The sequence below is a fragment of the Pelophylax lessonae genome (assembly GCF_965119305.1).
Source record: "Pelophylax lessonae genome assembly, chromosome: 1".
Classification (NCBI taxonomy): Eukaryota; Metazoa; Chordata; class Amphibia; order Anura; family Ranidae; genus Pelophylax; species Pelophylax lessonae.
The window spans coordinates 300842668-300859291 of record NC_138768.1 but is presented as its reverse complement, the minus strand read 5'-3'; positions in this window follow the sequence as shown (position 1 = coordinate 300859291).

Here is a 16624-nt window from a genome sequence, read left to right as displayed (position 1 = left end):
TTTGCGCAGAGATTTTCCAAACGCAATTTTTTTAGGAAAAAAAACACTTTGTTTTAAATTGAATGCACAAATACACTATATATATTGCCCAATTGTTTGGTAACATATAAAATATGATCTAATGCCGAGTAAATAGATACCAAACATGACATTACTTAAAAATTGCGCACGCCGTGCAGCAGCAACAAACTACATACATTTTTAAAAGCCTTTACAGGTTACCACTTTAGATTTACAGAGGCGGTCTACTGCAAGAATTACTGCCCATGATCTGACGTTCGTGGCAATACCTCACATGCATGCTGTGTACATATGACACCAGGCTGATGCTTTGTGCACAAACACGGGGGGGGGGGGACAGGGGTGCTTGAATTTTTTTTTTTTTTTAATTATTATTATTTACTTTGCTTTTTTATTTTATTTTGACACCTTTCCTTTTTTTTAAATCATTTTTATTGTTATCACAGGGAATTTAAATATCCCATATGACAGCAATAAGTAGTGACAATTACTCTTTAAAAAAAAAATGGGGTCTATTAGACTCTAGATCTCTCCTCTGCCCTTAAAGCATCTGACCTCACCAAGAATGGTTTGATAAGATGCTTTCCTAATTTCCCAAAGGCACTGTTTATATCCTGCAAAACCTAAGTCATGAAATGCTCATAGCTTCAGGTATCTTAGGCCATAGAGATGATTGGAGCCATTCTGGTCTCCAATCAGCTCTACGGTCAGCTGACAGAACCAACGGCTGCAGTCTCGAGTTAAGCGGTGGGACAGAAGAGCCCCGAGAAATCTGTGGAGGGCGGCAGGAGGGGGGGAAGTCCCCTCCCACTGCTTGTAAAAGCAGTCTAGCAGCTAATTATCAGCTAGGAATGCTTTTACATAAATGCCGACCGCTGGCTGTAAAAAAGGATTCCAAGATGATGCCTAAATCTGCAGGCATCATCCTTGTATGACCACTCAAAGTCCAGCAACGTACCAGTACGTTGCTGGTCCTTGTTGGGCATATATTGTAAGGTGTTTTTTTTTTTTTTCATTCAGCCTGTGGGCTGAACGAAAAAAAGAACATAGCAGATTCCTCCATTCGCATTGATCGACGTGGATGAAGAAATCTCTGCCAAAAAAAAGTGTTAAAAAAATATATGGCGAAGCATAGGGGAGATCCACCCTCTGTGTCCACCCCATCCCCTATGCTTTTCCATATATGCTCTTTTTTATAACTGTTGTGGTGAGATCAGCCCCTACAGCGCTGCAATCACTGATTTACATATATGCTGAGAGCAAACGCTGTTGCTGTCGGAAATAAACAAATCAGTGCTGCAGCCGATGGGCATATCTGCAAAGCAAACAATGGTTAACAATAAACTACACTAACACTAAAACATTACAATATAATAGTATACAGTGCAGTAAAACAGTAGAATGGTGGTATCTGCAAAGAAAGCTACGGTTAACAATGAAAAACACAGTAACAATAAAACATTACATTATAATAGCATACAGTACAGTAGAATGGTGGTATCTGCAAAGCAAACTATGGTTAGCAATGAAAAACAGTAACAATAAAACATTACAGTATAGCAGTATATTATAAAGTACAGTATAAGAGTAAGAACAGAAAATGAACTCAATAGAATGACAACTATTTTTGTCTTTTTTATTTTTAAATTTTTTTTTACACTTTTTTTGTAACTGTAAAAAAAATGTAAATGTTTCAGGCTAGGGTATTTCAAAATGCGATAGCCATTTAACATCTTTCGAGACCCTGTGTGAAAGTGTGCCCTAGACTGTGCCAGCACAGCACGTACCCTATACTAATACTCTACTAGTGTGTGGTAGTGGCGGAAACAGTCCCCAAAGCAGAGACTTAGTTGGCCATGACAGGAGGTATAAAAATAGCGGGTGTCACGCCTATATCCGCGTTTTCTACAGACACAAAATCTTCTTAGGGGTGCTCTTTGGGTAGGGGTACCAGGGAGGACATACGGAAAATGTCTCTCATTCAGCCGGCTCACTGCATCTGGATTGTAAATTTGGGCCACAGCACCTTCTGGATAAAGAAGGGCTGTGATGATCTCTTCCTGGGATTTTAGGAAGGATCCACTTCTTCCTCATGCTTTGTGTAGCACATAAGCGTTCAGCAGAACCAATTGGAATAAGTATACAGACACTTTCTTGTACCAGCGTCTGGCCTTACAGGCAATTAAGTACGGCGCCATCACCTGGTCGTTGAAGTCCACCCCTCCCATCTTAAGGTTGTATCTGGGGACACAGAGCGGCTTCTCATCAACACCAGTCGCAATTGCATTGCAGTCGCATTGCAATTTGGACTATCATATCTGCGTGAATGGAGGACAGAACGAAAAACAGTGTGTCCCTCCACTTCACTGCAAGCAATTTATAACACTTCAAGCATGCTCTTCCACCCCCCCCCCCCCCCGCCGTCTAAGTCGGGAATCTACAAGCCGTTGGGGAAACCCCCATGCGATTTGTTCATACTGCGCCAATTCCAAAATCAAAAAGGTGGCTAAAAAAGTGGCACGCTTGTGTAATAATTGTCCACGTATAAATGGTACCCCTTTCCGAATAAGGGTGACACCAAGTCCCAAACAATCTTGCCGCTGCTCCCCATGTAGTCTGGGCAGTTGGGGGGCTCCACATTGCTATCTTTTCCCTCGTAAATCCGGAAGCTACATGTATAGCCTGTTGCCCTGTCACAGAGCTTATACATCTTGGCTCTATATCTGGCACGCTTGCTGGGGGGAAACTGTTTGAAAGCCAGAAAATTTAATCAGGGACTCATCAACGCAGACAGCTTTTTGGGGCGTATACAAGGCTGCAAACTTTTGGTTAAAGTGATTTACGAGGGGCTGAATTTTGTGGAGCCAGTCATATCCAGAGTCCCCCAGAGGATGACAGAGTTCTTTATTACTGAAGTGCATGAACCGCAAGATTTGCTTGTATCTTGTCCAGGCCATGGCAGCAAAGAATACAGGCAAATGATGAGTTGGATCAGTGGACCAATATGACCGCAACTCACTCTTTTTAGTAATGGCCACGAGGAGGGATAGGCCCAGAAAAGTTTTAAATTTAGAAACAGTGATACGTTTCCATGCAAATTCTCTGGCAAGGGTCAAATTTGTATTTGCAGCAATTAATTGATTGGCATATAAATTGCTTTGGTCCACAATAGATCTGTACAAATCTGTGAAAAACAGCTCATAAAAACCAAGGGGAGTAAAATCAGCTGTTTCCATCTGAATTTAGAGCTGGCCAGTGAACGGGGAAAGTACGGGTGCTGGAGAAGTGGTGGGCTCCCAATCAGGATTTCCAAATGCATTAGGAAGGACACTATGGGCTTTATGGACCTGTCTTCGAATTACTGGTGGCTGCGGGACACTACTTGTGTGTCAAGGTCTTACCTTGCCTTCCTGTCTGCAGCCATCTTGGACATGTGCTGACTGCTGTCTTTTAAAGACTCTGATTGCCTGGGCATCGCTTAGTGATGAGGTTGCACACATGATATACAGTATCTCACAAAAGTGAGTACACCCCTCACATTTTCGGAAATATTTTATTATATCTTTTCATGTGACAACACTGAAGAAATTACACTTTGCTACAATGTAACGTAGCGAGTATACAGGTTCTATAAAAGTGTAAATTTGCTGTCCCCTCAAAATAACTCAACACACAGCCATTAATGTCTAAACTGCTGGCAACAAAAGTGAGTACACCCCTAAGTGGAAATGTCCAAATTGGGCCCAAAGTGTTAATATTTTGTGTGGCCACCGTTATTTTCCAGCACTGCCATAACCCTCTTGGGCATGCAGTTCACCAGAGATTCCCAGGTTGCCACTGGAGTCCTCTTCGACTCCTCCATGATGACATCACGGAGCTGGTGGATGTTAGAGACCTTGCGCTCCTCCACCTTCCATTTGAGGATGCCCCACAGATACTCAATAGTGTTTAGGTCTGGAAACATGCTTGGCCAGTCCATCACCTTTACCCTCATCTTCTTTAGCAAGGCAGTGGTGCACTTGGAGGTGTGTTTGGGGTTGTTATCATGTTGGAAAACTGCCCTGTGGCCAAGTCTTTGAAGGGAGGGGATCATGCTCTGCTTCAGTATGTCACAGTATATGTTGGCATTCATGGTTCCCTCAAAGAACTGTAGCTCCTCAGTGCCTGCAGCACTCATGCAGCCCCAGACCATGACACTCCCACCACCATGCTTGACTGTAGGCAACACACATTTGTCTTTGTACTCCTCACCTGGTTGCCACCACACACGCTTGACACCATCTGAACCAAATACGTTTATCTTGGGCTCATCAGACCACAGGACATGGTTCCAGTAATGTCCTTAGTCTGCTTGTCTTCAGCAAACTGTTTGCGGGCTTTCTTGTGCATCATCTTTAGAAGACGCTTCCTTCTGGAACGACAGCCATGCAGACCAATTTGATGTAGTATGCGTATGGACTGAGCACTGACAGACTGATCCCCCCACCCATTCAACCTCTGCAGCAATGCTGGAAGCACTCATATGTCTATTTCCCAAAGACAACCTCTGGATATGACGCTGAGCACGTGCTCTCAACTTCTTTGGTTGACCATGGCGAGACCGTGCTGCAGCTCAGTTTCAGGGTCTAGGCAAACTTATTATAGCCTAGGCCATCTTTAGGTAGAGAAACAATTCTTTTTTTCAGTACCTCAGAGAGTTCTTTGCCACGAGGTGCCATGTTGAACTTCCAGTGACCATTATGAGAGAGTGAGAGCGATAACACCAAATTTTACACACCTGCTCCCTATTCACACCTGAGACCTCCTTGTAACACTAAGGAGTCACATGACACCAGGGAGGGAAAATGGCTAATTAGGCCCAATTTGGCCTTTTTGGCCTAGGGGTGTACTCACTTTTGTTGCCAGCGGTTTAGACATTAATGACTGTGTGTTGCGTTATTTTGAGGGGACACCAAATTTACACTGTTATACAAGCTGTAGACTCACTACTTTATATTGTAGCAAAGTGTCATTTATTCAGTGTTGTCACATGAAAAGATATAACAAAATATTTACAAAAATGTGAGGGGTGTACTCACTTTTGTGAGATACTGTATATATCACCTGTTGGCTTGCAGTCCTTTACTCGTGTGTTTGTGCTTCTAGGTGTATCTTTGCTTGCTATTTTCTGTTTTCCGTGTTCCTCTGTGCAAGACCTGGCTGTGGCTGACGAACTTCCTGGCTCTCGATTCCCATTGGCAGATGACTTTTATGTGACTACGCTTCCATCTAATCCCTATCGGCTCTTCCGCTCTCCGATCAGAACTAGCTCACCTCATGGTGGGGCGACCCTAAAGACCGCGACCTGGTGCTAACAAGCAGCGAAGCCCACCTCCACCATCAGGAGCTCTGGTGAACACTGGTTGGCGCTTAGACTCCACACCTCAGGTTAGCCTGCGTCTTCCACCAGGGTGACCCCTTTACACGTTTGGCTCAGCTACGGGAGGCCTGACAGTACACACGAGCCATGAATCCTGAGGATGAAGGTACCCCTACGCTCCCCATGCTAGTTTCCAGGCTTGATCAAAAAGATCACCTTTTGGGTCAGTTTGCTCAGGCGTTGCAGACATTGCCTAAATGCACAGCGCACCTCACCCCGGGTGCTGCTTGGCCGTTGGTTCCTCCTGCTGCTGCTTCTGTTGCCACTTCTGCTCCCGCACCTGGAATCACTGTTAACAGAGAGATTATTGGTTCAGCCCCACTTCCACAGCGCTATGGGGGTGACCTGAGTCAGTGATGTGGTTTCCTAAACCAGGTAGGTATTTATTTTGAGATGGTTCCTCAGGCATTTCCGTCTGACAGGTCCAAGGTAGGCTTCCTAATCTCATTGCTTCCTCTTATGGGGGAACAACAAACCTGTGATACTTGATTACCTGAGTTTTGTTGCCTCCTTCCGCAGGGTATTCGATGTGCCTGCTTGCTCTGCCACTGCTGCTAAGCTGCTTCTGTCCATCCAACAGGGTATGCGAAACGTAGCTGAGTATGCCATTGAATTTCGTACCATGGCAGCAGAGGTGGGCTGGAACAATGAGGCCCTGGTGGAGGCCTTCTCTCATGGCCTCTCTGATGAGTTGAAGGACGAGATTGTGGCCAAGGATCTCCCTAACGAGCTTGAGGCTCTCATTTCCTCCTGATTTTGATTGACACCAGGCTAAGGAAGAGACCATCTTTTACGGAGCTCCTGCGGAGGCCTCCTACCAGATTGGCTACTGTGTTTTCTTCCCCACCCATTCCTGCCTCACCTCCCGCAACTCCTGGGGATGGTGCATCTGGCTGGGAACCCATGTAGCTGGGATTCACTCGCCTTTTCGAGGCTGAGCGGGCCTTTAAGAGGAGGGAGGGCCAGGGCCTGTATTGCGGTCTGGGTGGGCATTTTCTGAAATCTCGTCCCACCCGTCCGGGAAAACGCTCGCACCTAAGGTCCTATCGAGGCAGATAGTAGGTGGAGTTTCCTCTTCCCCGGTTACCCGTAAAGATAAACCGCTAATCACCGTTGTCCTCTCCTGGGCTACAGGTTCGGTGGTCACTCAAGCGCTAGCAGACTCCGGTGCTGGCGGTTACTTTATTGACAGCATGTTTGCTGCTGCGAATGTCATACCCCTGCAGTCCCTTATTTCTCTTTTAGCCATCGTGATTCTCTCCTGGTCTCCACACGGTGTGGCGCTGTTTGTATTCATGGGCCGGTTAAGGTGCTTTGTACCTCCTCGGATTCAGTGTTTCTATGTATTTGACAAGATGCGTGCTGGTACTCCCCATTGTCCGAACGATTGTGCGATTGACTTTCAACCTGATGCCATTCCCCCTCATGGCAGGGTTTATCCTCTCTCTGTTGTGGAGAATAAGGCCATGGAGGAGTATGTGGCAAATGCGCTTGCCCGGGGGCACATTCGTAAGTCCACTTCTCCAGCAGGTGCTGGGTTTTTCTTTGTAAAGAAGAACCCCCTTGAGTTGAGTTGAGACCTTGTATTGACTATAGGGGTCTCAATTGCATCACAGTCAAGAATGCATACCCGATTCCATTGATCACTGAGTTATTTGACTGCCTCAAGGGGCAATGGTCTTCACCAAGCTTTACTTAAGGGCTGCGTATAACTTCGTAAGGATCAAGGAGGGAGATGAGTGGAAGACTGGGTTTAATACCAGAACCAGTCATTACTGGTACCTTGTGATGCCCTTTTGGCTTGTGCAATGCACCCGCTGCCTTCCAGGAATTCATCAATGAGGTCTTTCATGATATGTTGCAGCTATGCGTGTTAGCCTATTTGGATGACATCTTGGTTTACTTGGACTCCATTGAATCACACTACAACGGTTACGGAAGAATGGGCTTTTCTGTAAGTTCGAGAAGTGTGAAATCCACTTGTCTCAGGTTGCCTTCTTGGTCTACATCATTTCTGTTGAGGGTTTCTCCATGGACCCCCAGAAGGTTTTGGCTGTTTTCCAATGGCCTCGCCCTAGTGGTCTCCTTTCCATTCAGCGTTTTCTCGGTTTTGCCAAATACTATCGGAAGTTTATCAGGAACTTCTCCTCTTTGGCCAAACCTATCTCAGACCTGACTAGGAAGAGCAGCGATCCCCACAAATGGTCTCCGGCAGCCATCCAGGCTTTTGAGGGCCTAAAGTTGGCTTTCGCGTCGGCTCCCATTCTGTCTCGTCCTTTGGTGTGGGGTATGGGTTGGTTTCTCAGGCCATAAGGTGGGACTTTTACGGGCAAGTGAGGGATACACAGTTGTATAAAATTTATAATGACAATTTATTGTGGATAAATTTGTATATACAATAAAGATATTTAAAAGACATTAGTGGTGATGTTTGGTGTTTGGGTTACAGACCCAAGGTGCATGGAAAATGCTAGTTTTGGAAAAAGAGTTTCCGTGACAATGGTGCAGTATGTGTGACTTTTATTTTTGATGAAAGAGGACTCTGTTTCTCCAGGCTGGGTTGCTTGGATGCATCACAGAGATTTCATCAAAAATGTTGACCCGACGCGTTTCGGCTAACAGGGTAGCCTTTGTCAAGGGTTTAGTGTCACCAAGTCTGTAGAAATAGTGACATATATATCAGGATTCTCATCATTTTCATATATTTTCATATAGTGGGTTATATAATGACGGTATAGTAAATACATACATTTTGACCCGTTTTTGGTGATGCTTATTCAAAATCTTAGAAGATCCGCAACGAGAACCAATGGTAAGCAACCTGCAGGTATTGTCAGTGGTAAATATTAAAGAATACTGAATACTGAATACAGCTGGATAAAGGTACTAGCATACTTGATGGTGACATCAACTTACTAGATATTGCTTAGGTGTCCGTACAACCCGTACAAACAATCGTAAGTGTTACCCACTTTGCCAAACTAAGAAAAGCACCATACTTGGCGCCATTCGCCTGTGTCTAAAACAAGTTAAATGTCATTCCAGTATCAAACACCTGTATAAAAGACATGGACTTTGAGGACGGCTGCATTTTTTGCACCAAAAAATAACTTATAATTTATCCTGAACCGTGTTTATGTAACACACCCTGTAAGTAGTGGAAAATGTATTTTCCTTGTACCTCCCTTCTTTAAACATCTTAAATACCAATTTCTCTATATATATATTATATACCCACAGATTGGCCAAGCCTTCAGATATACATGTGAGTGTATGCGGATATATATATATGTGCATGTGTGTACCTCGCTGTATGTTTATGCATATATGCGTGTATATATGTGTATATATATATATTCTATTTGCTGCAAAATCTCATTGACCAACCCAGGCAAAACGGACACCTAAGCAATATCTAGTAAGTTGATGTCACCATCAAGTATGCTAGTACCTTTATCCAGCTGTATTCAGTATTCTTTAATATTTACCACTGACAATACCTGCAGGTTGCTTACCATTGGTTCTCGTTGCGGATCTTCTAAGATTTTGAATAAGCATCACCAAAAACGGGTCAAAATGTATGTATTTACTATACCGTCATTATATAACCCACTATATGAAAATATATGAAAATGATGAGAATCCTGATATATATGTCACTATTTCTACAGACTTGGTGACACTAAACCCTTGACAAAGGCTACCCTGTTAGCCGAAACGCGTCGGGTCAACATTTTTGATGAAATCTCTGTGATGCATCCAAGCAACCCAGCCTGGAGAAACAGAGTCCTCTTTCATCAAAAATAAAAGTCACACATACTGCACCATTGTCACGGAAACTCTTTTTCCAAAACTAGCATTTTCCATGCACCTTGGGTCTGTAACCCAAACACCAAACATCACCACTAATGTCTTTTAAATATCTTTATTGTATATACAAATTTATCCACAATAAATTGTCATTATAAATTTTATACAACTGTGTATCCCTCACTTGCCCGTAAAAGTCCCACCTTATGGCCTGAGAAACCAACCCATACCCCACACCAAACTCTAATAGGGACGGAGGCAAAACACAACTACAAACTCTCCAGAGATCAACAAAAAAACCTCTCCATATTCTGTCTCGTCCTAATCCTGGGTTTCCCTTCATTCTAGAGGTGGATGCTTCTGAGTCAGGAGTAGGCGCCCTTCTGTCTCAGCATCGGACGCCTGATGGTTCCTTACTCCCTTGTGGGTTCTACTCCAAGAAGCTGTCCCCAGCAGAGTGCAATTACCAGATTGGAGATGGAGAGCTCTTGGCCATTATCCTGGCTCTCAAGGAGTGGAGACACTTGCTTGAAGGTTCGGTGGTTCATGTTCTCATTCTCCCTGATCATAAGAATCTGACTTATCTCTCGGAGGCCAAGAGGCTCACACCCCGTCAGGCCAGATGGGCCTTATTTATTTCTCTTTTAATTATGTGGTCTCCTACTTGCCCGGCTCCAAGAATGTTAAGGCTGACGCCTTGTCTCGCCAGTATTCTGAACATTACAGAGAGGACTCCATGCCGACACCGGTCATACCCCCAGATCATATCCTGGCTGAAATCCGTACCAACTTAACCTCTCCTCTTGGGGAGCATATTTTGGCCGCCCAACCCGATGCTCCCACAGAGAGACCTGCTGGCAAATGTTTTGTACCTGAAGGGTTGCGCGTCAGACTGTTGCGAACCTACCAAAATTCCAAGACTGCCGGTCATCCTGGTAGGAACCAGATGTCCTGGGCTATTTCTCGCCAATTCTGGAGGCCTTCTCTCTGCACTGATGTTGCTGCGTATGTGGCCGCTTGTTCGGTCTGTGACCAAAGCAAATCTCCGCGGCACCTCCCCTTAGGCCTAATACATCCTATTCCCAATGGGGAACGTTCCTGGTCTCACCTGGCCATGGATTTTATTGTGGATCTTCCCGCTTCTCGAGGTTTCACTTTTATCCTCATGGTTGTCGACCTGTTCTCCAAAATGTGCCACTGTATTCCATTTAAGCGACTGCCTACTGCTCAGGAGCTTGCCTCAGTGTTTGCCAGGGAGGTTTTCCGCTTACACGGGTTGCTTAAGGAGATTGTCTTAGACTGTGGGAACCAGTTTGTCTCCAGATTCTGGCGCGCCTTTTGCTCTCAGTTGGGTAATCGACTCTTCTTCTCTTCGTCCTACCATCCGCAGTCCAACGGGGCCACTGTCACGGAACCATGAACCAGACGTACAACAACGGATAAGTGAAAATAAGACAGCTTTATTGAAAAACAAGCTATAAAGCAAAAGTCCAAACGGATGGCGAAACCGATGCAGAGTCTTTGCGAAGCCAGGGGTCAGGAACCAGCAGGGTAGTCAGACGAAGCCAGGATCAGGAACCAACAGGGTAGTCAGACGAAGCCAGGATCAGGAACCAACAGGGTAGTCAGACGAAGCCAGGATCAGGAACCAACAGGGTAGTCAGACGAAGCCAGGAACAGGAACCAGAAGTAGCAGCAGTCTTAGTAGCATGTGAACACAGGAGGACCAAGCAGGGAACTGAAGCCACAGACCTCCTATATATATGAGCTAGGCATCCAGCTCCTCCCAGTGGGAAGGAGGAGCCGCAGGGTGGGAGGCTACAAGAAACCCAGAAACCAAGATGGCCGCCAGCACATGTCAAACGAAGGAGAACAGCAAGAAGGTAAGACCATGACAGTACCTCCCCCTCAAGGGCCCCTCCTCCGCGGAGTAAAGAACGGTTTCTGAGGGAAGCGTGCGTGGAAGGCTCGGAGCAAGGCAGGAGCATGGACATCTGCGGAGGGAACCCAGGAACGCTCCTCTGGACCATAACCACGCCAATGAACCAAAAACTGCACCCGACCGCGGACCAGGCGTGAGTCCAGGATATTGCTCACCTCATACTCCACACGATTGCCCACTCGGACCGGACGAGGTCGAGGAACCGAGGAAGTGAAACGATTACACACCAGAGGCTTCAACAGGGAGACATGAAACACGTTGGAGATCCGCATGCCAGGAGGAAGCGCAAGGGCATAGGCTACCGGGTTTACCCTGCGAAGCACTCGGAAGGGACCAACAAAGCGAGGCGCCAGCTTGGGAGTGGGCACTCGAAGGTTGAGGTTGCGGGTGGACAACCATACACGGTCTCCGGCCTGGTAGGAAGGAGCAGGCGCTCGTCTGCGATCAGCCTGGAGTCTCTGGCGCTGCGCAGAGACCTCAAGGGACTTCTGGATCTGTACCCAAGAAGCACGTAGGACGGAAAGGTGATCCTCCACAGCCGGAATATCCTGGGGAGAGAATACCTCCGGTAACACGGCAGGTTGGAACCCATAGTTGGCCATGAAGGGAGACGTCCCAGAGGAAGAGTTCACCGCCGTGTTCCTGGCAAACTCAGCCCAAGGCAGGAGGTCAACCCAATTGTCTTGGTGATCGGAGACATAGCAACGAAGGAATTGCTCCAAGGCCTGATTGGATCGTTCTGCGGCCCCATTGGACTGAGGGTGGTAGGCCGAGGAGAAGGAGAGATGAATCCCCAACTGGGAGCAAAAGGCGCGCCAGAACCTGGACACAAACTGACTCCCCCGATCCGACACAATCTCCTTGGGCAAACCGTGCAACCGGAAGACCTCCCTGGCAAAAATCGTGGCCAACTCCTGTGCAGAGGGTAACTTCTTGAGAGGAACACAGTGACACATTTTGGAAAACCGATCCACAATCATGAGAATGACCGTATGGCCTCGGGATGCAGGGAGGTCCACAATGAAATCCATCCCCAGGTGTGACCATGGGCGCTCCCCGGTGGCTAAGGGTTGCAGAAGGCCCAACGGAAGGTGCCGAGGGGACTTACTCTGGGCACAAACGGAGCATGCCGCTACATATGCAGCGATGTCGGAACGTAGGGAAGGCCACCAGAACAGACGTGAAACAGCCCAGGACAGCTGATTCTTTCCAGGATGCCCCGCGGTCTTGGAGTTATGGTAGGTTCGCAACAACCGAGTGCGCAACTCCTCAGGCACAAAACATCTGCCGTTGGGTCTCCCAGAGGGAGCACCAGATTGAGCCGCCAAAATCTGCTCACCCAGGGGAGAGGTCAGGCTGGTGCGAATGGCAGCCAGGATCTGATTCGGAGGTATGACCGAAGTCGGAATCGACTCCTCCCTGGACAGGTCGGAGTACTGCCGTGATAAGGCATCAGCCCTGATGTTCTTGGAACCGGGTAGGTAGGAGACCACGTAATTAAAACGTGACAAGAACAGAGCCCATCTGGCCTGACGTGGTGTCAATCTCTTGGCCTCAGAGAGGTAGGTCAGATTCTTGTGGTCCGTCAGGATGAGGACCGGAACCACCGAACCCTCGAGCAAGTGCCTCCATTCTTTAAGAGCCTGCACGATGGCCAATAACTCCCTGTCACCAATCTGGTAGTTGCACTCCGCGGAAGACAGTTTCCGGGAGTAAAACCCACAAGGAAGCAGAGGACCCTCTGGTGTTCTACGCTGAGACAGAAGGGCGCCTACTCCCGTCTCAGACGCGTCCACCTCGAGGACAAAGGGCAACCCAGGGTTGGGATGCGACAGAATCGGAGCCGACACAAAGGCGGACTTTAGAGCCTCAAAAGCTCGGATGGCCTCGGGCGGCCAGACCTGGGAATTACTGCCCTTCCTGGTCAGATCCGTGAGAGGCTTGGCTAGCATGGAAAAGTCCCTGATGAACTTCCGATAATAATTGGCGAAGCCCAAAAAGCGCTGCAGGGAGCGAAGACCACTGGGCTGGGGCCACTGTAAGACAGCCGAAACCTTCTCAGGATCCATGGAGAACCCCTCAGCGGAAATGATGTAACCTAAGAAGGTTACCTGGGATCGGTGAAATTCGCATTTCTCAAGCTTACCGAACAGCTTGTTCTCTCGTAACCGTTGCAACACTCGTTTGACATCCAGAATGTGGGTCTCCATGGACTCAGAATATACCAAGATGTCATCCAGGTAGACCACCACACACTGCTGCAACAGGTCACGGAAAACATCGTTGATGAATTCCTGAAAGACTGCGGGCGCATTGCACAGCCCAAAGGGCATAACCAAGGATTCATAATGACCGGTCCTGGTGTTAAACGCGGTCTTCCACTCATCGCCCGCCTTGATTCTTACGAGGTTATATGCCGCCCTCAGGTCGAGTTTGGTAAAGACCGTGGCCCCTTTAAGGCGATCGAACAGCTCGGAAATCAAGGGTATCGGGTAAGCGTTCTTGATCGTGATGCGATTGAGACCCCTGTAATCGATGCAAGGCCTCAACTCACCGCCCTTCTTTTTCACAAAGAAAAATCCAGCCCCTGCCGGGGACGAGGATTTGCGAATGTGTCCACGTGATAGCGCCTCCCTCACGTACTCCTCCATGGCCTCATTCTCCGCTACCGACAGTGGATAGACTTTGCCACGAGGAGGAACGGCACCAGATTGTAACTCGATGGCACAATCGTATGGGCGGTGCGGAGGTAGGGCAACCGCGCGCACCTTATCGAATACATCCCGGTACTCCTCGTATTCAGGGGGCAACAGAGAGTCCGAGGAAGTACACAGCAACTTGACAGGCCCATGGATGCAACTAGTCCCACACTGCGGTGACCACGAGAGGATCTCGGCCGATCTCCAATCGAAAATCGGATTATGCTTCTGGAGCCAGGGGTACCCCAAGACCACCGAGTAGTGTGGAGACGAAATAACCTGGAAGCAGACCGACTCTCTGTGGACGGCACCAATGGCTAACCCCACTGGAAGGGTCTCATGAGTCACGTGTGGCGGCAGAAGGGGTCTGCCGTCTATCGCCTCAAGAGCCAGAGGAGAACCTCGAGCCTGCAGAGGAATGGAATTGGCGGCAGCGAACACACTATCAATGAACAAACCACCAGCACCAGAGTCCACCAACGCCTGGGTCGTCACCGAGCCCCCGACCCAGGAGAGGACAACAGTGATCAGTGGTTTGTCAACACGGGAAACCGGGGACGAGGAGACTCCACCCAAGATCTGCCCCCGACAGGATCTCAGGTGCGAGCGTTTCCCTGGACGGTTCGGACATGCCAACCGAAAATGCCCACCGAGACCACAGTACATGCATCGGCCCTCGCGTCTCCGGAGTACCCTCTCCCCCTCGGACAGGCGAGCAAACCCCAGCTGCATGGGTTCACCCCCAGACAAGTCATCCCCAGGAGGCGTGGGAGGAGAGGGAGGCACGGGTGGGACAACAAAGGTAGGCGCCAATCTGTTAGGAGACCTCCGCAGACTCTCCTTAAAGGAAGGTCTCTCCCTGAGTCTGGTGTCAATCAAAATCAGGAAAGAAATAAGAGACTCGAGCTCCACTGGTAGGTCCTTAGCTGCAACCTCATCCTTCAAGGCATCCGAGAGACCATGAGAGAAAGCAGCGACCAGAGCCTCATTATTCCAGGCCACCTCTGCTGCCAGGGTACGAAACTCAATGGCGTATTCAGCTACGGATCGTGAACCCTGTCTGATGGACATAAGGAGCTTCGCAGCAGAGGCAGCACGAGCCGGCACATCGAATACCTTCCGAAGAGAAGCAACAAAACCGGAAAACTCGGCAACCACCGGATTGTTGTTCTCCCATAAAGGGCTGGCCCAGGCCAAGGCCTTGTCCGAGAGCAGCGAGATTAAGAAGCCCACCTTTGATCTCTCAGTAGGAAAGGCATGTGGCAGCAACTCGAAATAAATGCCCACCTGGTTAAGGAAACCTCGGCACTGAGTTGGCTCTCCCCCAAAGCGCTGTGGAAGGGGGGCAGAACCGGACATACCCCGAAACACCGCGGGCGCAACAACAGGTGTCGGGGTAGACTCTGGCGCAACAACCGGAGCGGCAGTAGGAGCGGACCCAGGAGCGACAACCGACCCATCGGCAACGGGAACGAAATGAACCGTGCGTTCAAGCAGGGTTTGCAACGCCACAGCGAACTGACCCAACAGGTGATCCTGCTGATCAAGTCTGGCAACCAGCGTGGGTAGTGAGGATGGCCCTGTACCGTCAGAATTCGTGGCCTGTGGTACCGTGCGTTCAAGCAGGGTTTGCAACGCCACGGCGAACCGACCCAACAGGTGATCCTGCTGATCAAGTCTGGCAACCAGCGTGGGTAGCGAGGATGGCCCTGTACCATCAGAATTCATGGCTTGGTCCTAATGTCACGGAACCATGAACCAGACGTACAACAACGGATAAGTGAAAATAAGACAGCTTTATTGAAAAACAAGCTATAAAGCAAAAGTCCAAACGGATGGCGAAACCGATGCAGAGTCTTTGCGAAGCCAGGGGTCAGGAACCAGCAGGGTAGTCAGACGAAGCCAGGATCAGGAACCAACAGGGTAGTCAGACGAAGCCAGGATCAGGAACCAACAGGGTAGTCAGACGAAGCCAGGATCAGGAACCAACAGGGTAGTCAGACGAAGCCAGGAACAGGAACCAGAAGTAGCAGCAGTCTTAGTAGCATGTGAACACAGGAGGACCAAGCAGGGAACTGAAGCCACAGACCTCCTATATATATGAGCTAGGCATCCAGCTCCTCCCAGTGGGAAGGAGGAGCCGCAGGGTGGGAGGCTACAAGAAACCCAGAAACCAAGATGGCCGCCAGCACATGTCAAACGAAGGAGAACAGCAAGAAGGTAAGACCATGACAGCCACTAAGCGTTCCAACCAAGCTCTGGAGCAGTTTGTCCGCTGCTTTATCTCTGACCTTCAGGACAATTGGGTGGACCTGCTACCCTGGGCAGAGTTTGCCGAGTTTGCCAGGAACTATTAACTCGTCTTCCGGAATGTCTCTATTCATGTCTCTATTCATGGCCAATTATGGCTACCAGCCCATTGTATTGCCTGAGTCGTTCCCACCACAGGATATCCTGGCAATGGAGGATCATCTCTGTGTCCTCCGTTCCTCTTGGGTGCAGATTCAAGAGTCGCCACGGGTCTCTGCACAGTGTCAGAAGCTCCAGGCAGACCGGAGACGTTTACCTGCTCCTTCGTACCAGGTCGGGGAGAGGGTGTGGTTGTCAATCCCAACCTCAGTGTACCCACTCCTAAACTGGCACCCCTGTTTTATTGGGCCTTTTCACATCCTCTGTAAGGTGAACCCGGTGGCCTATGCCCTTGATCTTCCTCCTGGCATGCGTATCTCCAAA